At 35.1% G+C, this 15,443-nt stretch overlaps 1 long non-coding RNA gene across 1 annotated transcript in view; it reads right to left on the reverse strand.

Annotated features, from left to right (window-relative positions):
- The window catches only part of LOC128991263 (uncharacterized), a 72,158-nt gene extending 57,817 nt beyond the window's left edge, over positions 1 to 14,341 (reverse strand). Inside the window, exon 1 of the long non-coding RNA XR_008490620.1 lies at positions 14,176 to 14,341. This is a non-coding gene — a long non-coding RNA (uncharacterized LOC128991263). The remainder of the gene's footprint in view (positions 1 to 14,175) is intronic.
- Positions 14,342 to 15,443: the final 1,102 nt, after the last annotated feature.

Below are 15,443 nucleotides of genomic sequence, written 5' to 3' on the forward strand. Positions count from 1 at the left end.
TTTTGTTTCCAATGTTAATCTTATGGAGAAATACGAAACTTAAAAGGGCTCCAGGGCCTCACTGTCTCATTAATTCCCTAAAAAGAAAGTTTCCTGCACAACTTCACGTTACGCTCTTTCCAATGACACCAAAAACATGACAATCGGTTAAGTAGTTTCGGAGGAGTAATTGTCACAAAAAATCTGCTTGCGTATTAAATAAGTATATAGATTAATGTTTTAAGTAAATAGGCGAACAAGTGATTTTGCGGCCCTAGGGATGTAAGCCCCTGCTCGGTCCCCATATGACGATGACAGCTGGCATGGCCAGCAAAACGTAACTTTCAGCCACCAATATAAACCAGCTAAATGTATGTAAAACAGCTAAAAACATCATAGTGAGGTGAAAAATTCGTTACGCATACTTTTACATTACCATGAATTAATTATATGCATACAGAAAAAACGGAGTCATACTTATTGCGTATTTTAATGTAAACTAGTGGCTTGTAGGGACATAGTCCCTAAAAAGCTACGGAAAAGGAATTATTGTTGGAATATTTAAACAAACTCAGAATCAAATTATCTATATGTCAGGATAGGCCTAGATATCCCACTACAACATATCTTTTGTGCAAAAAAAAAAAAAACAGTTTGTTGTTTGTCTTTGTTTGCTTTTGTTGATAACGTTATGTTCAATAAAGAATTTGAATGATTCCTGAGTTTAACTGCTAAAGGCAGCAAACATGTTTATGAATAAATATTGGTTTATTAAGGTAGCTTTGGTTTTTTGGTTAATGCTGATAACAAGGCTTCCCCGATTGATATACAGTATTGGAAATTGTCTTCGTCAAATAAGAAAAGGCAAAAAATGATGTGTTGAGATACCCTACCCAGTTATTATTTCTAAGTCTATGCTCATTTTGTAAAGGTTTAACAAAATTATTCTTAAGTAAAGGCATCCCATTGACAGAACTTGGACCTAAATTTGTTTGTGATCAACATTAAAAAACCACTATTAGCCTAGTGTAAGTATGTGGTGTTAATCCTCCTAAAGGTGCGATTGATTTACATATTCTACCAAAAAAGGGCCTAGTCAACGTCTAATTACCAACTATTTTGCGGCTAGTTAGGGTTCCATTACCCAGTTATCGAAACTAATCACGACATAAATATTTTTGGTTCGTTTAAATACCTGTACGAACCTACTTCATCTCTATTCCCAAATTGTTTTCTAAGAGTAACCGTTGAGGTTATTCCACTTCATACAAAATATTGATTAAACACTACAATAAATCTCAAATATAAATGTTAGTAAATTAAAAAAATAATTGGAATAAATCTTTTACATATGTTTTGAAATAAAAACAAAGAAGATCTTCTTTTAATCTTGAATCGTTTCTTAAATCTTGAAAACAATTTATTTCAACTTTGACATAACTAAAAAGTCTTGATTATTAAAGGTAACGTTATCCCTTTATATAGTTGGTTTTATATAGTATACATTACATTGTAGAATTGACTGGCAAATGAGTAATCCAAATGTAAGCTTACTTGCTAATGACAAAATCACGATCAGCTGGATTGAAGTAAACAAAAATCAGCAGTAAATGCCTTCTAATGCTATTCTTATGGAGAGCATTGTACGTTATATCTAATTTTGTGTTAAGATTTTGGGAATTTCACTATTTCTCTCGCCGTCACGGGATAAAGACCTTTAATTTGAGCCCTCTCACGTCGTTCTACGACTTCCCAGTCGCCCACAATTTTGACGCAAAGAATCGGCTTACGTAATTAATATATAGATTCCCATGAAACTGATAATTTACCCAGCACATTAAGGCCTTTATTCCAAGTATCTCAGTTCGTAAACCATACATACAATGTGACGATAAAATATCTACAAAATACCCCCGCCGCAGCAAACCTGCAGACTAAGCGAATTTCCATTTGACTGATTTGATTTACACTGAAATGTCTAGTTAAAAATATATAACAGTTATTCCCGATTTAAATAGAATTAGTTTAACAAGTACTTAGGTTTGCTGCATCAGGGAGAGTAAAACTTTTTTTTTGTAAAATGTTAATAGTTAGTAAGAAATAAAAACATTTTCCAAATTTGATCAAAATATGTTCATAAACAAGCAAACTACAACAGTTTACTTATTCTCCATAAGAATAACATGGGAATTTTAAATTTACAATTTTTTGGAATTTTCTCCGTAACCATTAGGCGCATAATAACGCTTCAATATACTAAGTTATTTGTTTTTTTAAGCTCTACAAAATGGTTTAGAAAGAAATTGCTAAATTTTATGTTTTTTGGGTCAAAAATGGGAAAAACCTATTTTTACCCCATAAAACCCCCCGTAAACCCCCGTTCCCATGGTCCGATCATGCTGGATCGCGAACTCGTTCAAATAAACGTAGGTTTACACGTTTGTACCAAATTTCATCAAAATCGGATCAATTTTGCTCGAGTTATCGTGCTAACGGACACACACATATATATATATATATATAAATATATATATAAATATATATATATGAATTTGAACGGATGGTGTTTTTGGCCTCTAGGGACCTCAAAACGAAAAAAAAATCGGTCCCGCGTCCAGGTCTTACCATGAGTACTACGGTAATAGCTTATTCCCTATATGGGAAATTCGCTAAAATGAAGAAGAAGAAGAAGAAATGAGCTACAGCGGCTAGGGCATAGCCACATGAATACAGAACGGAATGAAGGAACTAGAACGGAGAACTGGCAACAGCGCACGCGAGAAGTAGGGGGGGCGCACACACCGCTCAAGCACTACAACGCATTAGTGGCATCCTGTCCACACACTGTTGATATATACCGATTTGTGGCATGGTGCCACAATTTAAAAACTGGAATGTTAGATGTTAAAATGGAGTGTTCATTAAAAATATCGATGCAGACATGTTTCTACCACCTTCCTTCATCCACTGGTGGCCGCAGGTTGAAAGATGCCACAATTAGGTGTTTGCGAGTATTCGGTAAAACCCCGTATGTGTGTGTGTGTGTGTGTGTGTCCGTTAGCACGATAACTCGAGCAAAAATGATCCGATTTTGATGAAATTTGGTATAAACGTGTAAACCTACATTTATTCGAAAGAGTTTGCGAACCAGCATGATCGGACTATGGGAACGGGGGTTTATGGGGGGTTTTATGGGGTAAAAATAGGTTTTTCCCATTTTTGACCCTAAAAACACAACATTTCACAATTTCTTTCCAAACCATTTTGTAGAGCTTAAAAAAAACAAAATAATTTAGTATGTTGAAGCGTTATTATGCGCCTATTGGTTACGGAGAAAATTCCAAAAAATTGTAAATTAAAAATTCCCATGTTATTCTTATGGAGAATAAGTCAACTGTTGCTTGTTTATGAACATATTTTGATAGAATATGTAAAGTACATTAATTTCTTACTAAACTATTAACATTTTACAACAAAAAACACCTTTTTACCCTCCCTGTTGCAGCAAACCTAAGTACTCGTTAAACTAATTCTATTTAAATAGGGAATAAATGTGATATTTTTCAGGAGGCATTTTAGTGTAAATCCAATCAGGCAAATGGAAATTCGCTTAGTCTGCAGGTTTGCTGCGGCGGGGGTATTTTCCTAGTATACCGTAGTCATGCTCATAGTCTCCTGGTAGATGGATAGCCGTTAGTCCCACAACATTCAGTCATAGTCTCCTGGTAGAAGATAGCCTTAGTCCCTTATAATTTTATCCCAATATATCGACAGTCATAGTCTCCTGGTAGATGGATATCCCTAATCCCCATTACTGTATTTTATCGTGGTATATAGATAGTCATAGTCTCCTGGTAGAGAAAACCGTAGTCCCTTGTTATTTTATCCTGGTAAGCACATGTATAGTGATTGATATAGCTCATGAATTTCTCAGGATCGAGCTGGCGACCTTTTAATTTGCTACACGGGTAGTAAAATTCCACGAGATTTTTTGTAGGAATACATTAGTTTTCTAGCAAAATACTTAAACTCCCGGGCAACTGAACTTCTAGCAACTCTAGTTATAATTCGTAATATCATCGTCCACATCTTCAACCGAAGTGATTACTAGTCGCCAAAACCTACCAGAATACGTGGACAATTCAAAAATATATACTGTACCGCGTGTAGACGTGAGTGTGTGCGTGTAGCCTCGTTTATTGACCAAACATCTCGCACACATCGTTACAAAGAATTCCACCGCTTTGTACCAGTCTGTCTATCACACTTGTGTTGAAGATCACTTCATATATTGGACCCACACACATACACTAACTATATAACGTTACTGCGCTGGTTGGGTATTACATTACCATTACCACCAACCATCCTGAAATAAGTTGACTATCAGTTGTTAAATTTGTTTTTGATTAATTGGTGATATTACCAATTGATGATGGGAACGCCACCTATGTGTGTATTTTAACCCAAATATGAGTGAAGGCTGAGTGGGGAATGGAATGAGATGTGTTGTGTAGGTTTTTACTGACTACGTCCACATGTTTCATTAGCCAATAACATTTGCAAGTCCCAATGATCAAGGACAGCTGGGCCCAGTTTCAAACCATCAAAAAGCTACACAAATTTCTCAGGATCAAACCGGCGACCTTAAACCAGACGAACAATATTACCACTAAGCTATCCAGTTAAAAATTCGTTAAGATACAAACGTCAACCGTTGCAAAACCTTTTAGTGGACACAAAATAACTTAATTTTTTTCTATAAAGATAACATGGGAAGGAGACTCTAACGGCCGCATAAGTTTAAGGGCAGAGGCCCAAGAAAATTTACCTCGTTTCTCTTTTGATGACACATCTACTACAGACCAAGACCTTTAAATAGGCCAAATTCAATGCATGTACAAACTTTCGTTTTACTACGGTTGCTGTGAAACATATAAAAATAAATGATCATATCCTTATTCCGAGCCGTAAGTCTGTAGTCGTCTAAACCTTTAGTTATATGGGCAGGGGGGGAATTCCGGGTTTATTACTAATCAAATGTATCACGTTCCGTCTTTTTTCATTAGATTTTCAAATCAACTAGGGTAAAATTTCACCCACGAACAACCTTGAGATCACTCAGGTTACTACGTCATAGCATAGACAAATAGAATAAATGTTAATAATTATTTAGCCTTCTTCTTTCTTTTGTCTATCTATGGACGTCAGCTCTGCTCTGGGGGTAAACTCCAGGGGATAAAATTCCGGAGACCCCCCTCATAGCTGATTACCGAAAAGATTCGATTTTCTCCTTTAATCTTTGGTACTGGTACATGTACACTGTACAGTACTATGGTAACTTATTTTGTGTAACACAAAATGAGGATATCGTTAACAACACGCCATCATTGCATGATGGCTTAAATGTTGCTTATTCAATACTGTAACCGATACAGTTACAGCAACTGAGATCAGAGCACTGTCGGCGATGTATATCTTCAGTAAACTCACTTGAGATTCAAAACATTGGACTGGGGAGTATGGTTCAATCAACAGTCAAATGTGTCCACGTCCACACGAAGGTGCGACTGAGGTAGACAAAGGAGTGCCAACCGTGCTCGGAGCGGACAGTAGAGGGCGAGCTAGCGGTAGAGGTAAGGTGACCGACCTTGACCGTGGAGGTCACTGACCTCGCGACGGAGACCGGCGCAAACACAGCGCGGCCGCGCCACCGTCGCGCCTCGCGTCACCACAACGCTCAACACTAACACTACTATATTCGTCCATAGATTAAAGAATAGACTTATTTTATATTAAATAAAATACCCAAAAGATTAAAGAGTGTCTATGAGACTTCCTACAAATTACAACTTGACCTCAACTTCATATAAAATACCCCACCGCAGCAATCCTGCAGACTAGCAAATTTCCATTTGCCTGAAAATCCTTTCATTAAAATGTCTCATTAAAAATGACAGATTTATTCCCTATTTAAATAGCTACCCTATTTAAACGAGTACATAGATTTGCTGACATTGGGAAGGTAATAGAGTGTTATTTTGGTGAAATGATAATAGCCTAGTTCAAATACAAAATTCAAACATATTTATTTATGATCATACAACATCTTGGCCTCGCCAAGTTTACAAAACTTGTTGGCGAGATCCAAATTGATAAACAAAAATTAAAAAACAAAATTTACATTTTCCCCTTTTTCCTTTTTAACAATTAGAATGATTACTAGTGTACCTGTTGCTCGAATTCGAGCAATTGCGAAGCATTACAGGCGACTCAAAGATTATGGAAATACTCACGATCTACACAACAGTTAGATATAATGAAAATCCTTTGTAAATATCTTATCTTTTTTCAAAAAGCTTAGCCTATCTTTTTTTTAGTGTTTTCTACAAATTTTTCCCACTCATAGCCGCATTAGGTTGTCTATGACAACGATTATAAATGCAAAAAAAATTATTTCTATTTTTTCTACTTGGTTGTGTTCTAACTTATGACTTTTTCTATGTTTCCATTGTTTGCAAATCGATTATTTCAATGATTGCTCAAGAATAATGTAGGCTAGAACAGTGTTAATTCAGTTTTATTTTTAGCCCATATCAAATTGTCCAGGATTTTTTGCTCTTTTCCATTGTAATAATTACACCAACCCAAGTTTCGTCTACAGATGCAATATGCCAACGAATATCACCTACGTACAATCTCCAAGAAGTAGTAAAAAAGGCAGAAACCAACCCATACAATAGATATAAGTTAACTCCAAATGAAATAATTTTAAGAGTTATGTACTGTGATATTAGGATTTTCCACTGATTTGGTAATAGAATAGAACATTATATTGCAAAACATGACACGATGCAGAAGAAAATCTAATTTAAAATCAGAAAAACCCATTGCAAATACTGTACTTCATTTTGACAAATTCAACAAATCACAATTTAAATATTAACAGCTGTTTCATTAAAAAGTAGTGTAGAATTATGCGTATGGTCGTAATGTAAACAAATCTGAAGAGGCAACTTTAAAGGCTTCTGGGGCAGAGCCCCAAGGGAATTTACCTCATTCGTCTTTTGATGGCTCATCTACAGACCAAGACCTTTCTTTAGACACCTCTACCGAGTTTCTACGCCCAGCCGTTCTCTCAAAATAGCTATGACAAAGAAAAACAGTTTCAAATTAATATATAGACTAGAGGACCCATGCTGCTCCGCAGCGTTAAAATAATTATTTTATTATATCCGAGAAATAATCAAATTTATAATTTTTGATTGATTGATAAATACAGTATCTTGAGCTTAACTGATTCAAACGATCAATAGCTCAAATTAAATCCTATAATTTACTGATTATTTTGTGTCTAAAACACATAGAAAAACATGAACAATACTGGAGCTATTGATTTTTAACCATATTAAAACATTATTAAAAATAATTTTTATATTGGTTATTCACCTTACGTTTGCTTGAAACTCGTCCGATTTGAATAACTAATAGCTTAAATGAAAGCCAGTATTTAACTGAAGGTTCTTAGACTAAAATATATAGGATTATAAATTTATAACTGGTAAAGGTACATCTTAAATTGAAGTAAGAATTATAAAATAAATCAAATTATGTGTTCTGGTCGTGTAATACTGTAGGTAAATATTTGTAGATGATTGATGGCAAATTTGTGCGTGCATACCTTCAATTCGAGACCTGACCTCAATCATGAAAATCGGTTGAGTAGAAGAGCCAAACGAACTCGGCAAAGAAAAACCAAATTTAACTTCCATAAGAAATACATGGGGAGCAAATTTCATTTGCATATACACCGAGTGGGATTATAGATAAATTTATGCCGATGCTTAATGGCAAATCTGTGCGTGCATACCTTCAATTTGAGACCTCAATCATGAAAATCGGTCGGGTAGAAGAGCCCAACGAACTCGGCAAAGAAAAGCCAAATTTAACTCCCATAAGAAATACATGGGGAGCAAATTTCGTTTACGTATAAGCCGAGTGGGATTACAGATAAATATATGCCGATGCTTGATGGCAAATCTGTGCGTGCATACCTTCAATTTGAGACCTCAATCATGAAAATCGGTCGGGTAGAAGAGCCCAACGAACTCGGCAAAGAAAAGCCAAATTTAACTCCCATAAGAAATACATGGGGAGCAAATTTCGTTTACGTATAAGCCGAGTGGGGTTATAGATAAATATATGCCGATGCTTGATGGCAAATCTGTGCGTGCATACCTTCAATTTGAGACCTCAATCATGAAAATCGGTCGGGTAGAAGAGCCCAACGAACTCGGCAAAGAAAAGCCAAATTTAACTCCCATAAGAAATACATGGGGAGCAAATTTCGTTTACGTATAAGCCGAGTGGGGTTATAGATAAATATATGCCGATGCTTGATGGCAAATCTGTGCGTGCATACCTTCAATTTGAGACCTCAATCATGAAAATCGGTCGGGTAGAAGAGCCCAACGAACTCGGCAAAGAAAAGCCAAATTTAACTCCCATAAGAAATACATGGGGAGCAAATTTCGTTTACGTATAAACCGAGTAATACTATAGATAATTATATGACGATGCTTGATGGCAAATCTGTGCGTGCATACCTTCAATTTGAGACCTCAATCATGAAAATCGGTCGGGTAGAAGAGCCAAACGAACTCGGAAAAGAAAAACCAAATTTTTTTAATATATAAGATAGATACCACTACTAATTCCATGATGGTTTGTGGCAGGCACCTGTCTATACAGAATATTGGCAGCAGAAATACAAAATTCTAAATATAGATTGAAAAATTGATGTATCATCTATCTGACTTAGAATCTATGCATTATATTCCATATTTTTGTTTTCCTGGTTCGTAGACCAGGAATTTATAAACATTGAAGAAGCAGTTAATTAAAAAGTGATTTTAATTAGCCTAGTGGATCGAAATTCTCAAAATTGTATCAATCCATAAACAAGCAAACTACATTATTATTCTACAATTCAAATAATATAGGTACAGTTTTTTTGAATTCTCTCCTTGACTATTGAGCGCATAGTAACGCCTTTAATGGACTAAATTATTGTTTTTAATCTCTAAAAAAATAGTTAGAAAGAAATTAAAATTCTTTTAAGATCAAGAATTGGAAAAACCGATTTCCCCCCCATAAAACCCTGTCCCCATAGCCCAATCATGTTGGTTTGCTAACTCGTTCGAATAAACATAGGTTAGGTTTACACATTTGTACCAAATTTCAATAAAATCAGATCATTTATGTCGAGTTGTTGTGCTAACTAACACAAATTAAAAAGGGTATTTTTTACACAACATAAATAATTATTACAACTACCATAAGACGCTTTTTAACAACAAAACCAGCTCAAATGATGGTAGGCAATCCCTGTTTTCCTTATTCCATTGCCGGTCAGCTTATATACATTGTTCAAGTTATCTATGAGGTTTAATGTTACAGTATTGACCATTTGTAGTAAAAATTAAATAATAAGGTGTTTTAGCATGATCAATAAATTCCCTTTAACACTAAAACTCATAGATATAACTATGCAACAATGCACATCAGCTAATAGGCAATAAAATAAGGAATACAAGAATACCAAAACGTGAGCCTTTTTCATCATAAAACAGTGTACATGGTACTTGAAATTTGTGTTAAACGTAAAAAAACATGTATAGGATAGGTCTAAATTTGAAGGGATGGTGTTTTTGGCCTCTGGGGACATCAAAACAAAAAAGTAAATTCTAGGTCCAGGTCTTGCCATGAGATCTAAGGTAAATAGCTTATTCCCTATGGGAAATTCACTAACAGGGTATAGGTGGACAACCTTTAGAAAGAGCAAGTTACTAACAAAAATAAAAGAGAATTTTTGCCATACTGCAACAAAAACAGCTTTTTTAGCGAATTTCCCATATAGGGAATAAGCTATTACCGTAGTACTCATGGTAAGACCTGGACGCGGGACCGATTTTTTTTTTCAATTTGAGGTCCCTAGAGGCCAAAAACACCATCCGTTCAAATTCATATATATATATATATATATATATATATATGTGTCCGTCAGCACGATAACTCGAGCAAAAATGATCCGATTTTGATGAAATTTGGTACAAACGTGTAAACCTACGTTTATTCGAACGAGTTCGCGATCCAGCATGATCGGACCATGGGAACGGGGGTTTACGGGGGGTTTTATGGGGTAAAAATAGGGTTTTCCCATTTTTGACCCAAAAAACATAAAATTTAGCAATTTCTTTCCAAACCATTTTGTAGAGCTTAAAAAAACAAATAATTTAGTATATTGAAGCGTTATTATGCGCCTAATCGTTACGGAGAAAATTCCAAAAAATTGTAAATTTAAAATTCCCATGTTATTCTTATGGAGAATAAGTAAACTGTTGTAGTTTGCTTGTTTATGAACATATTTTGATCAAATTTGGAAAATGTTTTTATTTCTTACTAACTATTAACATTTTACAAAAAAAAAACAGTTTTACCCTCCCTGATGCAGCAAACCTAAGTACTTGTTAAACTAATTCTATTTAAATAGGGAATAAATGTTATTTTTTTAAGTAGACATTTTAGTGTAAATCCAATCAGTCAAATGGAAATTATATAGTCTGCAGGTTTGCTGCGGCGGGGGTTTTGTATGGTTATTGGTTACGGATAAAATTTTAAATTAAAAATTCCCATGTTATTCTTATGGAGAATAAGTAAACTGTTGTAGTTTGCTTGTTTATGCATATATTTGGATCAAACTTGTCCAATCTATTTATTTTATACTAAGCTATTAATATTTTACTATAAAATATGTGTTTTTTTTTTTTTAAACACACTTTATTACACTGTAGGCAGTAAACCTAGGTGCTCGTTCGTTATACCTAATGTTATTTGAATAGATTTAATTGAAAATCAAATCAGGCAAAATGGAAATTCGCTTAGTCTGCAGGTTTGCTGCGGCGGGGGTATTAATGCATGTGTTGCAGGTCTAAAGTAGGTAGTATTTTTACTCTCTAGGGAGTAATTTTTTTAGCCCCTAGGGAGTAAAAATCAGCTGTTGTCAACTCAGTTGTAAATTTCGATTGTAAACAATTCTTTGCATGCATCACAGCCTACAGTAGCCTATGGATTGTTTAATCGATTGTAGTTTATTGTGCCTTATTGTAAATAGTTCGATATTGTGATAGTATGTTATCATGTACACTAACACAATTGTAATAGACGAAAAGATTGAATCACTACTAAACAGCTGCTTGTTAGCTTGTTTTCATCAGCAAATTACATTGAAAACAAGTTAGAAGTAGTTTTCAGAGATTACATTAAATGTAAACTATTTTGGTTTTAAAACATTGTTTGATCAAATAATGGTGCAATATGACAACAAATATAGCCTATTTCATCAAACGGGCAAAAAAGTGTCTATTTTCAACTCTCATTTTCCTACCTTGGCCTCAATCGTAAAACTTGAGCTCAGGTCGAAAAGAGTCACTCTCTATAAATTAGCCCTAGTGATGAAATATGTACTACAGTCTTTGATTCACACTCAATTATCTATTGCAAATACCATGATGGGTGTCTGTAGTGTCTTTTTTTTATCCCTGAGCACAGTTTTAGAACAGACTACTGCTCAATGGGAAAGCTGTTACAGAAATGAGGGATTCAAAATTCTCTAAATCTCAGTCTCTCTTAATTGAAACTTATTTGTTTGTATTTGAAAGGGGTTTGGACTCTTAGTAACTTATGCAATTTTAGGGACCGTTTTAGAAGGCAACATTTGTTTAGCTATTCCATTATATTTACTTGTCTATTATTTTTGGCTAATCCGAAAAACTGAAATAGCCTATTATGGCGGCAGCCCAAATAAGTTCAATGTCTTCTTTTGTAGCTTAATTAATGTTAAATTTTACCAAAAAATGTTAAAAGTAAAGATTTGTAAAAACGGTGTGTGGGTACTCCTGTAAACAGCGGTAGTAGTCCTTTAGAATCTAACAATCCTGGTTTAAAAATATTTTAAGCACACAAACCAACTGTCCATTTTTATCTAAGTTATTGGTGGATTAGCAGACAGTGTTTGTAAAATGTGCAAGGGTTAAAACACAACAATGTGATTAATAGCATGCTAAACCATATATTCTGCCACATAAGTTAATAATGATTTTTCACTGCGTGGCAGATTGCGTGTACATTTACATTTACTTGACTTATGCTCTAGTCTAAAATGTTGCCTATAGGTATACAAATATATATTGGTACTTAATGTCTTCGCAATCCTTATTTAGTTATAGCACTACGGCCGTTTCGGAGATTACTCCATCGTCTGGTGTAGTCGTACACTAAACTAAAATATTGTAGGACGGTACTTATTTACATTTTTCACGTTATTTCTTCATTTTCATTGTGTCAATTGTTAATAAATAGTACATAGGCCTATACAACACACGACAAGATACAAAAACATTTAAGCAGTTGGTCACCAGTTTTATAGCCATGCACATGCTTAAATATTTTTGTGTAGTGTCTCGTGTTGTATATGTACAACTATACCAATTACTGTAATAAAAATCCTCGGGCTTTGCCCCACAGGCCATCAAAGTTGGATTTTCTCCCATAAGATTAACATGGGGGAATTAAAATATTTAATTGGAAACTTTGTCCCCACTAATTTGAGAGAACAGCTGGGCGTAGAAACTTAGAGGTGTCCAAAGAAAGGTCTTGGTCTGTGGATGAGTTATCAAAAGAAAAACTAAGCAAAATCCCTTAGGGCTCTGCCCCAGAAGCCTTTAAAGATCCCTCCACAGAGTTGTTTACATTTTGGCCATGTGAATAATACTTTTTAATTATATCTACTGTAAGGGTTGGTGTCTGCCTTTTTCACAACTTTTTCCTACATTTTATCATACTATTCTACACATATCAAATATTTATGTAGATTTATCTGCTCTTATCGTGTCTAATAAAACCCAAACATAGAAACCTTGCCTAAAATGGTACCCATCTTGACAAATTATTTGCACCTGCCTATATTACAGACTTTGATGCACTGGGTTGGTAACATTATTGAAAATAACACTATATTTTGGCTGTAAAATATGGTACAAAGAGAAAATACGATTTAAGCAGCTACTGTCATGACAGAAAGGTCATATTCCTTTTAAACTAGATCACATAATCCTTTATAAGGTACGTTGATTACCAATATCAACAGCCAAATACAAGCATAATACAGCAGAGGGGGGGGGGGTATATATACGTCAATATATACGTAACAGCCAAGTTACAGTATTTTTGCTTTTTGGAAATGTCCCATTGCTATGTCATTTGCATTATTTGTTGCCAATGAAGCCACCAAGACCATATAAATGAGGAGGCCCACCAATACAATTTTAATACTTAAAGGTTAGAGATATTTTATAACATACTAACTTAATAATAACTCCGATGACGTACGGTATGGGAAATAATTTAATCATTGAATGATCAACCAAATTTGGCAACTAACGCAGTTAAAATCATTATTTTTTTACACTTATTACCCTTTTAACAATGCTAAATGTTCAAAATATGTAGGCTATATTTCACAGAATTTTACACAGTTAGATGAATTAGCGTAAGCCTTGAAAGTATCCGTCGATTTCAACGGGTTTCACCTAGTATAATTATATTAGTTGGCAATATAGCATAATCCCCTACATTTACTTGACTTATGCTCTAGTCTAAAATGTTGCCTAAGCCTATTGTAGGTTAGGTCCAATGTGAAATTATTATAGTAACTTACGTATTGTCTTGAAATTTTTTAGTAGACCTATCCTACTAAGTTACCGATTTGGGATATTTCAACTTGTTTACTTATACTGATATAAGTTACCTTAAATGTGGCGTTTTAATGAGCAAATGTGGCAGAAATCATTAAAGTATTCTAGGTTGCCAATGTTATTTCCCAAGTGAACAAAGAGGTTTGCAAGTCTCTGGTGCCCAATGAGCAGTATTGACTTGATGTTTAGTAATGCATTATACATACTGGATTTCAAAACGATAAACAGTCCCTAGAGCTTAAGTAAGTACAAGATTGTCACTCATAGACAAAGACAGCGTAAATTACATCTTGCGTATTTGGTAACAACTTGGAGCAAGGTTGGACACAGTTCTGACGTTTCATATTTGGTTAGACTATAATAAGAAATGTGATCAACTTACGGTTCTTGAAGAAGATCCAGATGCACTATTGTCTTAAAATAAACTAAACAAATGGCAAAAGTACACTTAAAACATAAAGTAAACCAAGAAAAATCACAAAAACCCACACGCTGTCCCTCGACGACAGTTAATTCCTTCTACAACCTCGACTCTCTGAAGGATCGTGGTCGTCATGGAGGGGAGAACTACATTCATTTCACCAGGGTAGCCAACTGTTTAATTACACGAACGAGAAAATACTCGGCGATTCGAGAGTGATGAAATTCCCGTATCGGGGTGTTACACTATATACCATGTCAATTATCCCAGCCACAGCTAGTTGAATACCAAATAGTTAGTTTTTTACAATGATTTGAAAAAAAAGTGAAATATACATAAAGTGCCGAACTTACTTTTTATAACTGTCCCTTAAACAGTAAGTATAACGGGATTCGACTTTTGGGGCCAACTGTTGGTTAATATGTATATACAAACATTTGGATCTCCTTGCAGTAGTGAACACACCAATAATTATTGGTCGAATACTTTTTACCAAGTGCCTCCTTCCACCATGGCTTTTGACAATTAAATAAGCTAAACCCCTCTTTTTTGTAACCCCTTTTTTGTAACTCTTTGTAAACCCCGGACCACCCCCCCCCCCTGTTTCCTGGGGGGTATTCCATACGCCCCATTGATGCCACTGGTTTACGCCCAAAAATTTTCAAGGCATAAATAATAGATATTCTGGATAATTGACTGGAGTTTCACAATCAACGTTGTAAATCCGAAAATCCCTGAGCAATTCTGCCGAGTTCTGTACAAGGAATTGCCGTTTGGTTTCTTGTTAAATTATCACTATTACTAGAAAAATACGAAGCGCCAAAAATGTGCCACCCCAACAACCTGCCACTAACTAACAAGAGGTCAGCGACAAATCCTCGCAGAAGGTGGCAGGAATATTTTTCTAAACTGTGGTGGCACCGTGCCACCACAGTTTAGAAAAATATTCCTGCCACCTTCTGTGGCACCTAAACGGGAGCGATCAACATCTTAGGATAAATGTTTTTGGTGAGTGTCGCGGTGGAAAGTTAATTGACAAGTAAAACATGGTAAAACTCAACCCTCCACATCTATGGTTTATTATGGCGGCGGGTTGTAAAAGTGTCACTTACTCGCCAGCGAGCAAGCAGCAATGTGGACTCTTTTAGCAATACAAACAATTAAGACCTATAGACATTAGAACCATTGACTAGAACCTAGCTGTTTAAGGGAATACGCTGGAAAACTTT

This window comes from Macrosteles quadrilineatus, unplaced genomic scaffold (assembly GCF_028750875.1).
Source record: "Macrosteles quadrilineatus isolate MER2022 unplaced genomic scaffold, UCM_ALF_1.0 Scaffold_4__1_contigs__length_99947679, whole genome shotgun sequence".
Lineage (NCBI taxonomy): Eukaryota > Metazoa > Arthropoda > Insecta > Hemiptera > Cicadellidae > Macrosteles > Macrosteles quadrilineatus.